This window comes from Otolemur garnettii, unplaced genomic scaffold (genome assembly GCF_000181295.1).
Source record: "Otolemur garnettii isolate 467f Iridium unplaced genomic scaffold, OtoGar3 scaffold00002, whole genome shotgun sequence".
NCBI classification, from domain to species: domain Eukaryota; kingdom Metazoa; phylum Chordata; class Mammalia; order Primates; family Galagidae; genus Otolemur; species Otolemur garnettii.
Window position 1 is genome coordinate 27476524 of NW_003852397.1, and position 17183 is coordinate 27493706.

The 17183-nt window shown below is 41.2% G+C and overlaps 1 protein-coding gene and 1 long non-coding RNA gene across 2 annotated transcripts in view; one reads left to right on the forward strand and one right to left on the reverse strand.

The window, feature by feature from the left end:
* ARHGEF3 (Rho guanine nucleotide exchange factor 3) overlaps positions 1 to 17183 on the forward strand; it is a 321547-nt gene that overhangs the window by 225005 nt on the left and 79359 nt on the right. The gene's annotated exons all lie outside the window — the stretch shown is intronic.
* On the reverse strand, positions 9340 to 9994 carry LOC111725531. Its single transcript, XR_002773578.1, has 3 exons — positions 9821 to 9994; positions 9493 to 9581; positions 9340 to 9387 (listed from the first exon to the last, which is right to left on the reverse strand). It is a non-coding gene; the product is annotated as an uncharacterized LOC111725531 (long non-coding RNA).

The following is a 17183-nucleotide window of genomic DNA, read 5'->3' on the forward strand; positions in this document are numbered from 1 at the left end:
AAAAAAAAAAAAAAAAAAGACTTGGAGTCTGGAGTTAAATGCCACTCACTAGCCATGCAGCCTTGGGTGTGTTATTAAAGCTTATGAAGCTATTGCCTCACATCTGAAAAAGTGTTCTTGAGAAGAGTAAATGAGATAACTCAGTTGTTTCATCAGTAAATATTTATCAGACTCCATTCTGTACTGAGCACCGTTTGTGGTGCTGGTGATAAAACAGCAAACATGAGGGCAAAGATCTCTCCCTTCACAGAGCTTGTAGCCTGGGTAAAGAGACAGTAAATAACAGGTTGCTATGGCTTGAGGGTGGGGAGGGTTTAGGGGAGAGAGATAGGAGAGAGATGGGAGTTGAGGACCTACCATAGCAGGGAGATCAGGGAAGGCTCTGAGGAGGGGTCTTTTGAGCTGATGCCTCAGTGAGCAATAGGAGCCAGTCTTGTGGATATTTGGAGGCAGAGGAACCAGCCAGAGCAAGGATCCTGGCCTGGCAGCAGGCTACCATGATCAGGAGTTAAGGAAGCTGTGTGGAGCATGGTGGGTGAGAAGGAGAGAAGAAGTGAGGTTTGAGTGACAGATGGGACTGGATCCCATAGGGCCTCATCTGTCATGGCAAGGAATTGGGATTTGGGCAGTGGAAGCCAGTGGAGAATTAGGGAGGAAAGTGAGTGCTAAGATCTGAGATGACTATTTGAAAGATCCTTCTGGCTGTGATAATGCACTAAGATTGTACAGGTGCTATTTGCAGCAAGGAAGCCAGTTAGCAGGTTATTGCACTTGTCTAGGTAAGAGAAGGCAGCACCTGGGGCTGGGATAATGGTAGGCAGATGAGGGGAAGAGAAGTATATGAATAGGGTGAAACTGATGGGACCGGCTCAAAGATTAGATTTAATGTGATCATACGTACATTATGGGAAATACTTAGCATATTTCCCATACATAGGGCCAGGGATGTAGACTCATCATCATCGTCACCACGTCAGCACCACCCCCACTAGCATCACCACTCCTACCCCAGAACCCTGACTTTTCACATTATCTCTCTGTATTCCAGGGTCATCTTCCCTCCTCCAGTGTCATTACCACCACCATCACCATCATCATCTTGAGAGACGTGTAGCATTATGGATAAGAATATACCTTCAAGCCTCATACTTGTGTTCAAACCCCAGCTCTGCTACCTTATAATCTCTCTGTTTCTCAGTTACCTCTTCTATAAAATAGAGTGATCATAGTGTTTTCTTTATAGGATGTAGTGAAGTATCATAGCTCACTTGTCAGGTAGTAAACCCTAAATGCTGTCCATTGCTGTTACTGGGGACTGGTATGACTGGTATGGTATGTCTACTACACTGGGTAGAGATTTGGTGAACAACACTAAAATCCTGACACTCTGTGGATATCCTCCTTAGAGGCTGAAGATAAATGCCTATTTATTTAACCCCTTGAATGATGAGACTAAGGGTGAGGGCTCTGACCTCCTACCGAGGGACAAGACAGCCCACTACTTGTTAAAATGTAGAACATTTTAGCTGCAGGCTTTTAAATCAGCATTCCAAAGATTTAAAGGCAAAGAAAGTATATATTGGAATTTCCACAGAAATGAGCATTGAGGCGCTGTGCTTGTTTTGAAAAGCTCTGTCTGGGAGTTGGCAGAGTTGTTCTTGAGGGGGTGTGACTTCTTACAGGGAAACTTGGTAAAGGCATTTTATTTCTCCACCTTAGGCAGATAACTCATTTCAGTTGTCAGCTGTCAGGTAGCCAGAGTCCTCAGAGTATTTCACCTATGAGCTTTGAACAGCCAGGGCCTGGAGGTGTTGTCTCAATGGGGCCCTAGACAGGAAGGTTGCTGGAACCAGGGGACCAGCTCCTGGGAGGTGAGAAAGACCCTCCAGGTGTACACTCACCCAAAGCCCAGACAGCTTGCATGAGAGGCCACGTTCACCGCCTTCCGCAAGCCCTACAAGAGAGATTGCGTCATAGAAAGTCCTAGAGAAACAGTGGTATATATTCCCCTCCACCCACAACTACACAAGAAACTTCTTTAACCTTCCTGTCTTCAGAGGCATAAAAGGACAATAAGCAGCAGCACATGGTAAAGATCTGCTATAACTCAGGGTAGACCTTCTCCCTACCATTCAGACACAAACTCCCACCCATGGCCATTTTTACTGTCAGTTTTTATACCAGAGGGCTAGAATTTTTAAAAACATTGGCAGCTCTGGGTATCTTTTCCAACTACTATTTAGTTGGGCAAATTTGTTTTTAGTTTTTCATTTAGGGACAGGATGACACATAAGGAACATCCAGCTTTTGGAGCCAGTCATAATGAGGATAGGATCTTCATTTTACCACTTAGTAGCTGCTACCTTAAGCAAGTCACTTAACCCCTTTGAGTGTCAGTTTTCTCATCTGTAAAATGGAAATGGTGTTACTCATGGTTGTAAATATAACAAGATATTGTGTATAAGATATGCTCATTCTCTAGGGTAGGGAACGGCTTTTCTAACTATGACTCAAAGACATTATTGTTATAACAATATTGATGTTTAGTTTTGTCTACTATATTTTACATGAAACTTGCAGATCTCTACTTGAATGCCAACAGGAGACATTATTAAGTGCTTACTATATTCCCTAAGTATATTCATGCATATTTAATCCTCACAACAGCCATGCAAGGTGGACACAACAGTCATCCCCCATTACAGACGAGGGTTAGGCAGCTTGCCTAAGTCACAAATGAGAAAGTGACAGAGCTAGGATTTAAACCCTGACGGCCATTAACTCATAAGCACCATACAATCTTCTTGCAGAATAATTGGCATTGCTCCCTATGAATACTAATCTAACCATAATTGTACAGACAGGATTGTTTGTCCTTTGCGTCGTGATTTCTAGGACGTCTTTATATATTATGGAGATTAGATCTTTCTGATACTAGTTGTAAGTATATTTTCCTAGTCTGTCATTTGTCTTTGCTTATATTTTTGTTGTTTTGTTTGCCGTGTAGATTTTTTTTAAGTTTATGTTATTTTATCTTTTTGTATTTTATAATTAAAAAATGTATCAATCTTTTCTGGCTTCTGAACTTCGATTCATAGTTAGAAAAGTCTTCTTTACACTAGTGAATATGCCCATCTCCTTTGTGTACTTCTGTGTTTTCATATTTACATTTAAATCTTTGATACATTTGATACTTATGATGGTATACGATGCAATTTTTTTTAAGAAAACAACACTTTTTTTTAAATTTCTTTTTTTTGTTGTTTTTGGCTGGGGCCGGGTTTGAACCCACCACCTCTGGTATATACATGGAGCCAGTGCCCTACTCCTTGAGCCACAGCCACTGCCCTAAAAACAATAACAACCCTCTCCAAATGTGGCCAGAGTTGGTTTATGAAGATGATTTGGGGCAGTGAATTTTCACTTAGTAAAAAAGCAGATTTAGTGGTACCACTAGATGACAAGTAGTGAGTTCTTCATAGTTCTAATGAGAAGACCTTAACTTGAAGGTGAGGGTTTTCCTGTCTGCTAAGGTAGTAAGAGCAGGGTGCTGGGATGCTCAGGAACGGGAAATCAGATAAATGAAGCTTTTGGAGGGAGCTTTGGACATTCATGAGATCCCTGACTCCTCATGCCATCAGCCTCCAAAAACTCACCTATGAAATATCCTTGATGTTTTCCTACTTTCTTTTCTTTTCTTTCTTTCCTTCTTTTTTTGTTTGTTTGTTTGTTTGTTGTTGCAGTTTGGCTGGGGCCAGTACGATCCCAGTAGGGCACTTGTGTATATGGGGCCAGTGCCCTACTCACTGAGCCACAGGCACTGCCCCCTGCTTTTTTTTCTTTGGCATTGTTAGGAAATGACTCCTAAACCATCCTAAGTTTGGTTTTGGCAAAAGAGAAAGAGAAAAGCTGTTACTCTATCTGTATTTTATCTAGTAGCGAAGAGCTTAATGATCTTGTTGAGAGAAGCAAGACTGAATAATGCAGGAGAGTAGGAAGGCAAGCATTCACTTATTGGTAGAGACTCCTTTGTATATATTTCAATCAAAACTCTCCCAGTGGCAAATGACAGGAACACAACTCAAATTTTTTTAAGCAAAAGAGAATTTAAGTAACAGAAAAATCCCAGTCTGGCTGGATCCAGGTACTTATTCTCCTTATCTCTCTCTCTTTATTTCTCAGCTTTTATTTCCTTTATTGTTTTCATTCTCATTTTATTCTCTTTGTTGTTTCACTCTCTCCTGGTGGAAAAGTGACCACCAGCAGCAAGCACCAATCTTCCTAGCTTGTTGCACAGATCTTCTTGTAAAAATCCCACGCCTGGTTCTCGTGCCTCTTTCTGAACGGGTCGTTATGACCAGAAGGAAAAGGTGGCTCATTGGTTAGTTCTAATGACAGGTACTCTGAATGATAGTGAGCTCAGTTTCACAGAAACCGTGAGCAGTAAGAGTTGGGGAGGGGCAGTTTTCCACAATAAACTTGCAGAGCTGTTGTCAGAAGTGAGAGGAATCGGTGCTGAGTGAGCCACGGCCCAGAATGCACTGCAGCCTGAGCTGCTTGTTCTTGATGCGCCTCCATAATTGACTCCAGGTGCCCATAGCACAAGCAATGAAAGTCTTGAATGGAGTAGTTGGACTCTGGTGAGCTTATAAAAACGAAGGCTCCCTGAGTTGCTGTTATGTGATAATGAAGAGATCGACAGCGGTGTTAGTCGATTCTCCACAGCGTTACAAATAAAACCAAACAGAAAGCATTGCTGCCTGTCTAGTTCTGATGATGGGTTTCTAAGATGCTAATGGAATTTGTCAGAAAAGCTGCCATCATGTAATCAGCATTTGTCAAATAGCCAAATCCCAGCAGAAAAGAACAGAGAGAGAGATTGTTTCCCTCCCTGACCACTGACTATGATGTGGGGAGAAGAAAAGGAGGCCTCAAGTTGGGCAAGATTCTGAAGTGGGTGCTTTTGTAAATGTCATTTTATAACTCATTCCATGCCTGAATATTCTATAGCTTGTGGAGAATGTGGCATGAAGTACAGGGATCATGTATATGAAATGGTGTGACTATTTTGTATACTGTGCCAGGAATAGTATCTAATGTTCACTGTGCCCAGCACTGTGCTATCCTTGAATTATCTTGTGCAGTTTTCACAACAGGGTTGAAGGAGGTACTCTATTCAACCCCATTTTATAGATGAGGAAACTGAGGCTCAGAAAGATTTACTCCCTCATGCAGGGTCCCAGGACAAATGTGTGGTAAAGTCAGAATTCAGACTTGGAGTGCTAGATTCCAGTACATGGGTTCCTAACAGTGTTCAATAATTAGTTGGCTATGTACCCCTGACCTTGTTACCTCACATAGTTTCTTCATTCTGTTTTTTTTTTTCAAGTGCATGCTTGGGTTATTAAAAATAATATGTAAACATTGATGACACTAAGATATTTTACTCTGAGAATTCTGGTATATAATTAGTTCTTTAATGGCCATAAATAAAGAAAAACTCTCCAGATTATTCTGATCCTTTGCTAGGAAACATATCCACAGCTACTAAAATGGACCGGTTAGTAGTTCATTCATTTTGTCTTGAGGATAGAAGGCAAAAAGGCAGAATGCTGACCAAGTTGACCATCAGCTCTGAACTTCATAATTGTCAGTAATCTTTAAAAATAGCATTGCTCGGTGAGACCTAGTAATTATATACCTGTGTGTAAAGGGTTCAAAGCCTATGCTTTTAAGCAAATCTGGGTTTGAATCATAGTCCTGTCACTGTGACCTCAAAGAAGTTGTACAGCCTGTCTGCAAAGTTTCCTCATCTATAAAGGGAATCATTAGTAGGACTGAGCTCCAAGGTTGCCATGGAGATTAAAGAAGATGACGCTTACAAAGTGCTCGGCACAATCTGCCCCTAATGAATGATCAAAAAAGCCTGGCTGCTAGTTCTACCACCATTTATTATTACAATTACTGTTACTATTATTATTTCCTGTCCTTACCAATCTTCCACAATAATAAATGCCATCACAACAAAGTCTCCTTTTTTTTCACTGACATTTAATAGTTAAACATCCTTTTCGTCGCAGTATTTGCAGAGCACCTTGCAATTTCCTCTCTTCCTAATTCCTGGAATTCTGTTTGTTTGAACTTAAATTGTTTAAGGCTCTCTGTTCAGCAAAATGTCTCTTGTGTTTTTCCCTCTTACGTCCAGAGGCTTTGAAACAGTAGCTTTTCCATAATCTTCAACAAAAGTTGCACTAACTCCCCGGAGGTTGGTGGCTTTGGCACAGCCTTCTCTTCCAGTTGGCTCTCTGGCTCCTTCTGTTTTCCTTCTTTCCTCAAAACCTTTTCTCTTTGTTTAGCTTTTTAAAGGGGAGTCTCTTGAAGGGCTCTCTCTCTCTAAAATATTCTCACCTCCCCTTTTCAAGATTAAGCTGTTATCTTGGTGACAGGTACTGACGAATACCACATAGAATCACAACTGGTCATGTGGTTTGGCTCACAGATTAGCATTTTTTCCAGGTGATAATGATCCCCAGGGCAGTTGCAGAAGCTTTGTCATAAAAAGCTGATTATTTATGGCAACCCTAGTTCTGGCAGTTGAGGGATAACCTGGGATCTAGTTAGTTGTAGGGGGTTTCCCCTCCCCACGGAACATCTCTGGAATTCATTTATGGCAAAAGAAACACAGAAGGGCACATATCAGCTTTTTCATCAAGATAACCTCCCATCTGTACAGCATTTCATAGATTCCAAAGCACTTCCACATCCATAATCTCACCGTGAACTTGTCTCTGGGAACCAGTCTGATGTATCTTTCCAGGGAAGGTGAAGAGGAGAAAGAGAAAAGTGAGCATAGGAAGCTGGGCTGTGAAGTGGGATTTTGAGGCGATTAGCAGTCTGGTCGACGCAGCTGGGGCTAGATGATGATAAGATGGAGACTGGATCTCCTAGTTCCTGGTGCCTTTTTCAGTCACACTAATAGCAAATGACTTGTGAGAAGATTTCACAAGAGTCAGAGAGATACTCAATCATGAAACAATCTTTCGTAGATTCATTTAAGCTGTTGTCTTTTTTTTTCCTCTTGTGGTGTATTTAAGACATTCATCTTGTCACCTTCTACTCTGCATCTGCTGCAGGAGGAAACTGTAGGATAATTCTTGCTTCCTGATCAAAGTAGGTGAATGCCTAGCAGAGGTCATTGGGAAAATATCGGGGGCAGGAGAAGAGGAATATTTCTTCCTTTAGTTTTAGAGGTGTTCCAAAGAAGAAGAAAACCTAACTGAAGAATGGTTTGAACTATTTATGGAAAACACCCTTCCTAAAGTGCCTTGGTTCTATCAGTGGTTGTGTGCATCTCAGTTCAAATTACCCCACCTGCAATTTTTCAAAAAAAAAATAATCACATGGCCCATAACTGGGAGAACTCCTTGTGATCCAACATGATTTTCGCTGTGTGCAGTTTCCCCGCCGTGCTGTTCCACACACGCATTTCTCATATGCACATTTCTTAGATGCCTTCATAAACACTGTTCATTTTGTATTTTAGTCACTTCGCATGTTTCCATGCTGCTTGGCTTCATGAATATACTTCTTTAATTATGCAACATTCATCCAGTGGATGTGCCATAATTTAAGTAAACCCCCCCTATTGCCTGGCATTTGGTTTTCAGGGCACTTTAGTGTAGGACTGGAAAGTGTGGGCCCTGGAACCAGCTGGACCCAGATTTCACCCTCTGCCAGTTCCTAGCGGGGTGATCTTGGGGATGTGCTATCTTCTTCTGTGCCAAGGAAATGATAATGCAGCCCTCGAAGGGTTGCTTAGAGAAGAATAATGTATATAAAGCATTTAACATAGCTCTTGAAACAGAGTGTGTTCTTCATACTTAATAGCTAGTCTATTATTATCTCTAATCATCACTATTTAAATGACACTGCACTGCAAATTGTTTCCTCTTTTGGATGACTTTCTTTTAGTAGAGTCACACATGTAGGAATATTGGCGTAAGATTTGCATATTTGCGTTGTTCTTGGCATGTATAACAGTAACATCTCTTGATATCACAGTCATTTTTACTGTCATCAACAGTTCTATCTGTGCCATTTTCACTATACCCTTGCCAGGATTGACCAAAAATTCTAATTTTCTAGGCTGGATAATTTAATATATTAAACATGATACCTAGAAGAATGATACCCTCACTAGTATTTGAGCCAGAAATGATAATTTTCTAAGTTATACAATTTAATTTGTTAACCATGGGACCTCGTGATCTGCTTACATTACACAAGTACAGAAGATAGTGTAACTAGCACCCAGTCACCAGCATCCAGCTTCAGCAATGGTTAACTACTTCCCGATCTCAGTCCATCATGTTTTTAGGAATAGTTTAAGCAAACCGTAGTCATATGTAATTTTACTCATCAGTACTTTGGTATACCTGTCTACCTGATAAAGACCTTACAGCTCGTTGGAAGAGGTGGAATGTAGGAATAAGTGATAATGTTCGCTCAAACATATGCCAGCTTTAGTCTGTCATGGCTCTAGAAGACTTAGTTCCAGTGCCCTAAGAACACTTACAGAGGTGGGTGTGGACAGACAGGCCTGGCCTCTACAAGTTCTAGGTGGGGAGACAACCCCAAAAGTTACCAGGCTGAAGACAATGTTAAGTAACTTCAAAAGTTGCCACCTTGCACAACATAGTTAATAAGTGGTAGTAATAAGAGTTGATAGAACTCAAAAGAAGGTACCATCTCCTCAGGGCTAGACTGATCTGAGAGAGCTTCTCAGAAGAAAACCCTGGTCTGAGATTTGAATAATGAAGGATATTGTAAAACATTTTGAAGAAGGATGAGGGAGAGGCTATTCTGGACCTGAATTCAAAGATATACAGATCTTTTAAAATGTCAACCAATCAATCCACTTATGTTGACAGCCCTCGGTACATACGTTCTGGGCCTTTTTCTTTTGTTCTTTAATTCATTTGACAAATATTTACTGAGCACCTATTATGTGCCAACCTTTTTGTGGCTTGAAGAATGTGGCTTATTAGGCCGCTTGATTTCATGGTAGAAACATCAGCAAAGAGTCTGAAGATTTTATTCTTAAGTCCTGTTTTTGGAATAGCAATACAAAAAGAAAGATTCCCTCAGTTTGTTACTCTCCATATCTGCAGATGGGGATTTTGGTAGGTAAGACCAAGGTTGTAGTATACTGTCACCTCGCCTGGGAAGAGAAGGCTTCTGTTCTTTGAATGAATGAAATACTCAAATAGTTTAGTTTAGTTTTTGTCCTTACCTTCTTTCCTTTCTCCTCATTCTTTCTTGTAGGAGCACTTTATCCTTTGAGCTCTAAAACTAAGCTGGAAACTGGAAACAATATTTGCCACTACCCTGGGCAAAGATACAAATGAAAACAAGAAGAATTCTTTAGCTTCCAGACAGTTCACCTTTGTTCAGATTCCAACCCTGTGGGATGGCGGAGAGGGGGAGGTTTACCTGTGGTTATCCCGCTGAAAGAAGTGTGCTCATTCGCCTGAAGAAGAATTGATCTTGAGGCTGAAAATGGCTGATGGCAGGATGGGTGGCTGAGAACAAAGGAAAGAAATTGTTAGCATCTTTGACACGTTCATTCATCTTTAGCAGCAGCTCAACTTCTATCAATTTGACGCGGGTCTGTTTTCCTTTTAGTTTATTTCTATAGGCACCTACTGAGTGCTTGGCCTGTGCAGTACTGATCATTTCAAAAGGAAGAATTTAATGGAGAACTAATTCTTCATTATTGCCACCAGCTCCCCCACTCCAGATGTATCGTAAATAAGCTTACAAGCTACGTAGGTACACTGTGGTTGCTGTGCAATAACAGCTCCAAGGAGAGCCCCCATGACTCCCCCATGACTCCTCAAAGTCCCTCTCTTCCCCTTTCTCCTGTCCTTGTATGTAAAATTTAGTAGAATTTTAAAGTTTTTGAGATGGAGGGCAATTGAGAGCCACCCAGTTCTGTTTGCTAACAAACGTATCCGACTCTTTCCCAAGCCTGGCTCCTGGGACAGAGGGTCAGCTCCCGATGTCCTGGCTTCTCTTTTGTCCCTGACCTCCTGGGTATAAAATAGAAGTGATTAACGTTACACAAGACTTGGATCAAAAAACTTTAATCCAGTACATTCTGTTTGATCAACAGGGTACAGGAAAGTTAAATGACTCGTCCATAGCTGCCAGATTCTGTAGGTAAACAGGGACTAAAACCCAAGGCCGCGTGAGCCCCCACATGCCTTCCGTCAAGTCACTTGCACATGTTGTGGACACGGCTATCCTGTGGGGGTGGGGGGTCTCTGGGGCCACAGATACCCTGCCCTTGGGGAGGAATGTGGTTACATTGTTAAGACCATCAGCATTTCAGGCAGACTAAGTAAGTTCTGGCATGACTAATCATCAGTTGTGTAACCCTGAGCAAAATACTTAACTTTTCTGAGCCTCTAGGCCCTCATCTAAAAAACAGAACAAACATCATCTTTAGCAGAGGGGACTCAGTAAGACAATACATATCACAGATCTGGCAGAAGGCAAATGATACCTAATGTTATTTTCTAGCTTTTCAGTACTCAGATGTGAGCTCCCCAAATCACAATAGTTTTGTTTGTTTGTTTTTTTCTGTAGAGACAGAGTCTCACTTTATCGCCCTTGGTAGAGTGCCGAGTGTGACATCACACAGCTCACAGCAACCTCCAACTCCTGGGCTTAGGCGATTCTCTTGCCTCAGCCTCCCAAGTAGCTGGGACTACAGACGCCCACTACAACGCCTGGCTATTTTTTTTGTTGTTGTTGCAGTTTGGCTGGGGCTGGGTTTGAACCTGCCACCCTCGGTATATGGGGCTGGCACCCTACCCACTGAGCCACAGGTGCCACCCAATAGTTTTTTGTTGTTGTTGTTGTTGTTATTCCATCAAAAGTTAACTCAATCTTGTCTGTGTTAGTCCATTTTTTGGAAAAAACTCCAAAGTGGAAATTTTGCTTGGGGGATGTAACAAATATATAGTCTGCTCTTAGAAGTTATTTAAATACTTGAATTTCAGAATGCCTTTTTGACTGGTTGGTTGGTTTGGGGGCTTTGAAAAGATTTTCTCCTCCTCCAGACTGATCTCTTAGCACTGTTTGTGACCATCATAAACTGAGCTACTATTTATGAAATTATTACTCTGTGTCAGCTCCTTTACTAGGCTTCTTTCTAATCTTCACCTCTACCCTTTGAAGTACGTGCTATTATATCCTAATTGCGGATGAGGAAACTGAGGCTCTGAGAAGTTGAGTAACTTGCTTGATTGTTGAAGATATTTTGGTGATTCTTCCTTGTAGAAGATGAAGGAACATACTATGTGGCCAGCAGATGTCTACATGTAAGCTTATGCCCATCATGATCATGACTCTAGCACTTCGGCTTTACAATGGACAGGGACCTGAGTGAATATCCAACCTCTGACTGAGCAGCAGGAGAAAGTTGACCAAAGTCAGTGTGGGAATCTGGGGTTAGGGTTTGAACCCAAGGCCTCTGACTTTCTTTAATAACATCATATAGGCTCAGATCCTTGAACCCTGGCATCATTGTAGGCTCTGGCATCAGGGTACCCCAAATGATGAATGATAATGAATAAATGGTTGAATGATTAATGTTCCACTTCATAATTGGAACTTAAGGTTCTAGAAGCAAAGTACTTGCATTTGAACCTCAGCTGTGCCACTTCATAGCTGTGTGGGCAAGTTCCTTAAACTCCCTATGCCTCAGTTTCTTCCATTATAGAAGTATTCATCTCATGGGATTATTGGAAAGATTACAAGAGATCCTTCATTGGCTCCATGTCTGTAGTACAGTGGTTACGGTGCCAGCCGCATACACGAAGGGCGGTGGGTTTGATCCCAGCTTGGCTAGCTAGACTACAGTAACAACTGCAACAAAAAATAGCCAGGCATTGTGGGCACCTGTAGTCCCAGTTATTGGGAGGCTGAGACAAGAGCATCACTTAAGCCCAAGAGTTTGAGGTTGCTGTGAGCTGCAACTCCACGCACTCTACCCAGGGCAACATAGTGAGACTCTGTTTCAAAAAAAAAAAAAAGAGATTCTTCATTAAAGTCAAAAAATAGTGCCTAACAGAGAGAAAACCCCTGATCAGCCATCAGCGTCATTTGTTGAGCTCTTTTTTTTTTTTTTTTGGCCGGGGCTGGGTTTGAACCCGCCACCTCCAGCATATGGGGCCGGAGCCCTACCCTTTTGAGCCACAGGCGCCACCCATCTGTGGAACTCTTGTCACTCGCCAGGCATCTTTCGGCACTGGGGAGGTAGCCCTGAGCATCACTGTGGAGCTTATGGTCTCATGGGAGAAACAGAAGTTAAAGAATAATGAAGTTTATGACTTATCAGGTAATTCTAGTTCCATATATGAGGCGCCATTTAGAAGTTGCTGCAAGTACCTTTGTTTTTAGTTCTGATTTGTATAAATGTAAATATTTGGGGTCAGAAATTTGTCTGGGAGATGCACAGAGCCCTCGGCCTTAAGAAGCCAGCCCGGGGTGCTCAGCATCACATACCAGCAGCCAACGGTATATTATCTCCAGAAGAGAATTAGGCCTAGTCCTGCCACTCGGATGCAAACAGCCCACCCCCAAATGGCAAGAGGGAAGTTATGACTGGGGAAAATCCACAAGGCAGCAAGACTTGACCCACTGAAAGAACAGATAGCTCTCAGAGTCACAACCGGCCTGTAGGAAGAAGACAGAAGAGGAACCAAACACTCTTGTATAGATAGATAATACAGGAACTGGACAGTCAAATACCTATTTTTAAGTGACAGTAGTATATTTTAGGCCATTTGTAGTCTCCATTCTCTGTCAGTGTTTTCTCATAGTTGATATTCACTCGGTTTCAACCTCTCATTTGCTGTGCCACTTGATATGAAAGGAATCTCTATGCATATGCATTTCATGACAGATAAGTACATTGAGCTTAATTTTCTGATGTGCACTTATAAAATATTACTATACTGAGCCAACTCAGAATGTGGGCTGCCTATACCAAACATGCTTTTATCATGATGTGTGTGATATTATCATTTTTATTTGAAAACGTTCCTGAAATAAAATAGCATGAAAGCAAGACAATACTCCATACTCACTTTGGTCTTTTGCTATTTTATAGAATCATAGGATCAAAAGCATTTATACTAAATTACCTCATTTTGCATTTCAAAAATGCTTCAGAGTAATTAATTGACCTGCCCAAAGTCACCAAAGTCTCACACAGCAAATTTAATGATGTAGCCAGGATTGGATCCTACTCTTTTTTTTTTTTAAGACAGAGATTTACTGTCAGCCTGGGTAGAGTACCATGATGTCATCACAGCTCACAGAAACCTCAAACTCTTGGGCTCCAGCAGCTCTCTTGCCTCAGCCTCCCAAGTAGCTGGGACTACAGGCGCCCTTGACAATGCCTGGATGGTTTTTCTATTTTTAGTACAGATGGGGTCTTATTCTTGCTCAAGCTGGTCTCTAACTCCTGAGCTCAAACAATCCACCCACCTCGGACTCCTGGAGTGCTAGGATTACAGCCATGAGCCACTACACCCAGCCAGATCTCATGTCTTAATTAATTTAAGTCAGCTCACTCTTCACTGTTCTGCTGCTTTTATGTATGTCCAACAGTCAAATCAATATCATAGGGTTAAATTAGAGAATTAACCCCTTTAAGAAGCCAGGAGGATGGAAAACATCTTCAAAACCCATTTTTTCCTCTCTAATTTATTGAGAAAAAAGAAGTAGGATGATTTATTCACCAGAAAGGTTAATAATAGTATGGATTATGTGGTTGCCATATGCCTAGAATGCTGACATATGTATCATCTCATTAAGTTATTCATGTACCTTTCTCTCTTTAGAGCCTTGAAACTCTGGGAGGCCTAGGCAGGAGCATTGCTTGAGGCCAGGAGTTTGAGACCAGCCTGAGCAAGAGTAAGACCTTGCCTCTACAAAAAAAATGAAAAAATTAGCTGGACATAGTGGCACACACCTGCAGTCCCAGCTACTCAGGAGGCTGAGGAAGGAGAATCACTTGAGCCCAGGAATTTGAAGTTGCTGAGAGCTATGATGATGCCACAGAACTTTACCCTGGATAAAAGAGAGAGACTCAGCTTCCAAAACACAAAACAAAAGGAAACACCTTGAAAGTCTCATAGGAGTCATGTAGTTGAGAAGTAAAAACTTGGTATTTGAATATAGGCTGCTCATTCTAGAGCTCATGTTCTGTATTCTTCCCAGAACTGGCAGATGGAGGGTTGAATGTTCCACAATGAAAATTTGACTATAGAGCTAGGGTGGAAGGGAAATATCTTATTCTTCAAAAGTTAATGTCATGAGGCAGTGCATTTATAATTATTTTTCATTTTCCTAGCCCTTCACTGTGTAACTGAATCTTCCATATTAAAAGCTCCTCTATGTAAATGATGTAAGGTCTCCATCTTTTTATGGCTGAGTAGTACTCCATTGTATACATATACCACAGTTTATCTGTCCATCCAGGGTTGATGGGCATGTGGATTGTTTCCACATCTTTGTAATTGTGAATTGATCTGCTATAAACATTGGAGTGCAAATGTCCTTATGATAAAATGATTGTTATCCCTCTGGGTAGCAAATGTCCTTATGATAAAATGATTTTTATCCCTCTGGGTAGATACCTAGTAATGGGATTGTGGGATCAAAAGGAAGGTCTACTTTTAGTTCTTTGAGAATTCTGCATACTTCTTTTCAAAAAGGCTAATTTGCAAACCCCCCCCCCCAACAGTGTGTAAGTATTCCCTTCTCTCCATACCTATTTATCTGCAGCTTTTGGGACTTTGCAAAGTAGGCTATTCTCCTCTCTCAAGAATGGAAAGGCAAGTACCCCATGTACTCAATATTAATTTGAAACTAGTAGATGAACAACTACAGGCCCACATAAGAGAAAAACACAAATTCAAGAAAAGAGGATGGCGGAATTTGGTAAGCTCCTACCTAGTAGGTACAAATGTAGGGATGTATGGCACACCTCCTGGGAGAAGGATCCAGCTGTAACTCAGACATTACCTAACTAGTGTAATCAAGGTAACCTCATCATATGTGCCATTATATTAAAGCAAAATGAAAAAAAAATTTCTCTAGGAAATGAGAATTAATTTGGGGGAAGAAGCTTCAATTATTCCTGCTTCCAGCTGGTACAGATGCTTGGCCTTCTCAGACAGGTTGGAGGGAGAATGTTGGCATCTCTCTGCTAAGCTCTTAAAGCAGAGAAGCATCTAAATTCAAGAATGATGCCAGGTAGGGTGGGGCAAGGGAGGGAGGAAAGGGATGAGATATTTGGAGCTTATAACTCAGGAAACGTGATGGCACCTAATTTCACAGTGGCATGAGGCAAGCATTTAGGAAAAGAATAGTGAACTATTGGGTGCTTTTTTTTTTTAATGGGTGGGTTGTTTTCATAAAGTTTTATGAACAGGAAACTGAAGCAAAATGCTGATCTCTTTGGTTTTTGAGCTCTGCCAACATCATTTTCATACTTATTTTTGAATTTTGATGACAGGCACTTCCTTTAACACTTCTGGAGGTAAAGTGTAACAAGATATCTCAAACCACATTTTATAACTGTGGGATCCAAAATGAAGAGCTGTAGTTTCAGATCTTTTCAGTAACGCCGTGGGGCAGAATTATATCCCTCCTAGACAAGGGGAGAAAGATAGCTCTTTCAGTAACTGCAGAGTATTTTTCCTTTTAAAATAGTCTAGAAAATTCGCCAAACATGTGGAAAACCTCTCACATGCATTAAAATGGGTTGTGCTGTGGCAAAGAAAATACAGATCAAATTCCCCTCCTCCCATGAATCATAAATCCCCATCCTCCCCAGCTATTGTTTCCCCTGGAAGATGACTTCATCTTAAAGAAAGTGGCCCTATCTGTTGTGTGTTTTTGATGCACTAAGCCAACATTTCAGGCATCTGGCTGCCAACTTTGGAGATGTTAAAAGCCTGTTTTGTTCCTGTAGGGCATTTATTCATTGCTTACCTTGTAAAAGTTATGTCTTATTGCATTTTCCTGGCACCAGAGCAATCCTTGTACCTACCCATTACATTGGGTTTTTCTGAGCCTGCAGGCAACCTAAGGTTATTAAAGTTCAAGGAGGAAGCCATGTGATGTTGGCTTTACAACTTTAATTCTCTCTTACTTTCTTCCCTCCCTTCCTCCCACTCACTGACAGATGAGTTTTGTTCGCCACGTACTGTCTCTAAAACAGAATGAGCTCTCAAAGCATCCCTTGTAAGACTACAGGAGGGGAGAACATGACACTCCTTTGGCGGAACAGCTAACAGAGAAAGTTCCTTCTTCCTTCCTTTGGCTTCTTTGGACGAAAAGTTCATTAGTCCATAATTTCACATTAGCCTGAGAACTTTTGATTAGCACCATAATTATTTCTTTCTTTATTTTGGTCTTTACATCAATAATACTGATTACTTTATTTTTTTATTTCAAATTAATATGAGGGTACAAATTTTTAGGTTACATTGGTTCACTTCCAGGGTATAGTTCCAGTTGTAAAGGAGCCCCCACCCCAGGGTCATGTCATACACTCTCACTATGTGCACATTAGGTGAGATCTCGCCTCATGCCCTCCCTCCTTCTGCCAATTGTCCTCCCCCTCTGTCCTCCCTCTTCCCCCATGCTAGACTGTATTTGTGTTTTAGCATCATATTTAATTTTGCAGAAATATCAGGGAAAATTTCGTAAGTTCCCCTCCCCATTAATATAAGTCAGCCCCCTTAGGGGCCCATCTCAAGAGAACAGAGTTTTAATATAAATAGCACTAGACACGAGTGTGACAAGTAGAGAAGAAGAAAAAAATCGTACAGTTTAACATGGAATCAAAACCCTAAAGAAAGGAAAGGAAGAAAGCACTTCTGAGGGGAGGAAAAGGGCAGATAAGCACATACAAGATGTTTTTAAAAATAAGCTATTTGATGTCACAGAGTTTTAGTCTTCTTCCTAGGAAGTCCACCTTGTTCAGGATTTAGTGTCAGTTGTTGAGTGGGTGTCAAAAGCTAGAGAGAACTGCAGGCTCTCATGTCTGAGAAGCCTTATACACGGTAGGAGCCACCTTTCTTTTTTTTTTTTTTTTT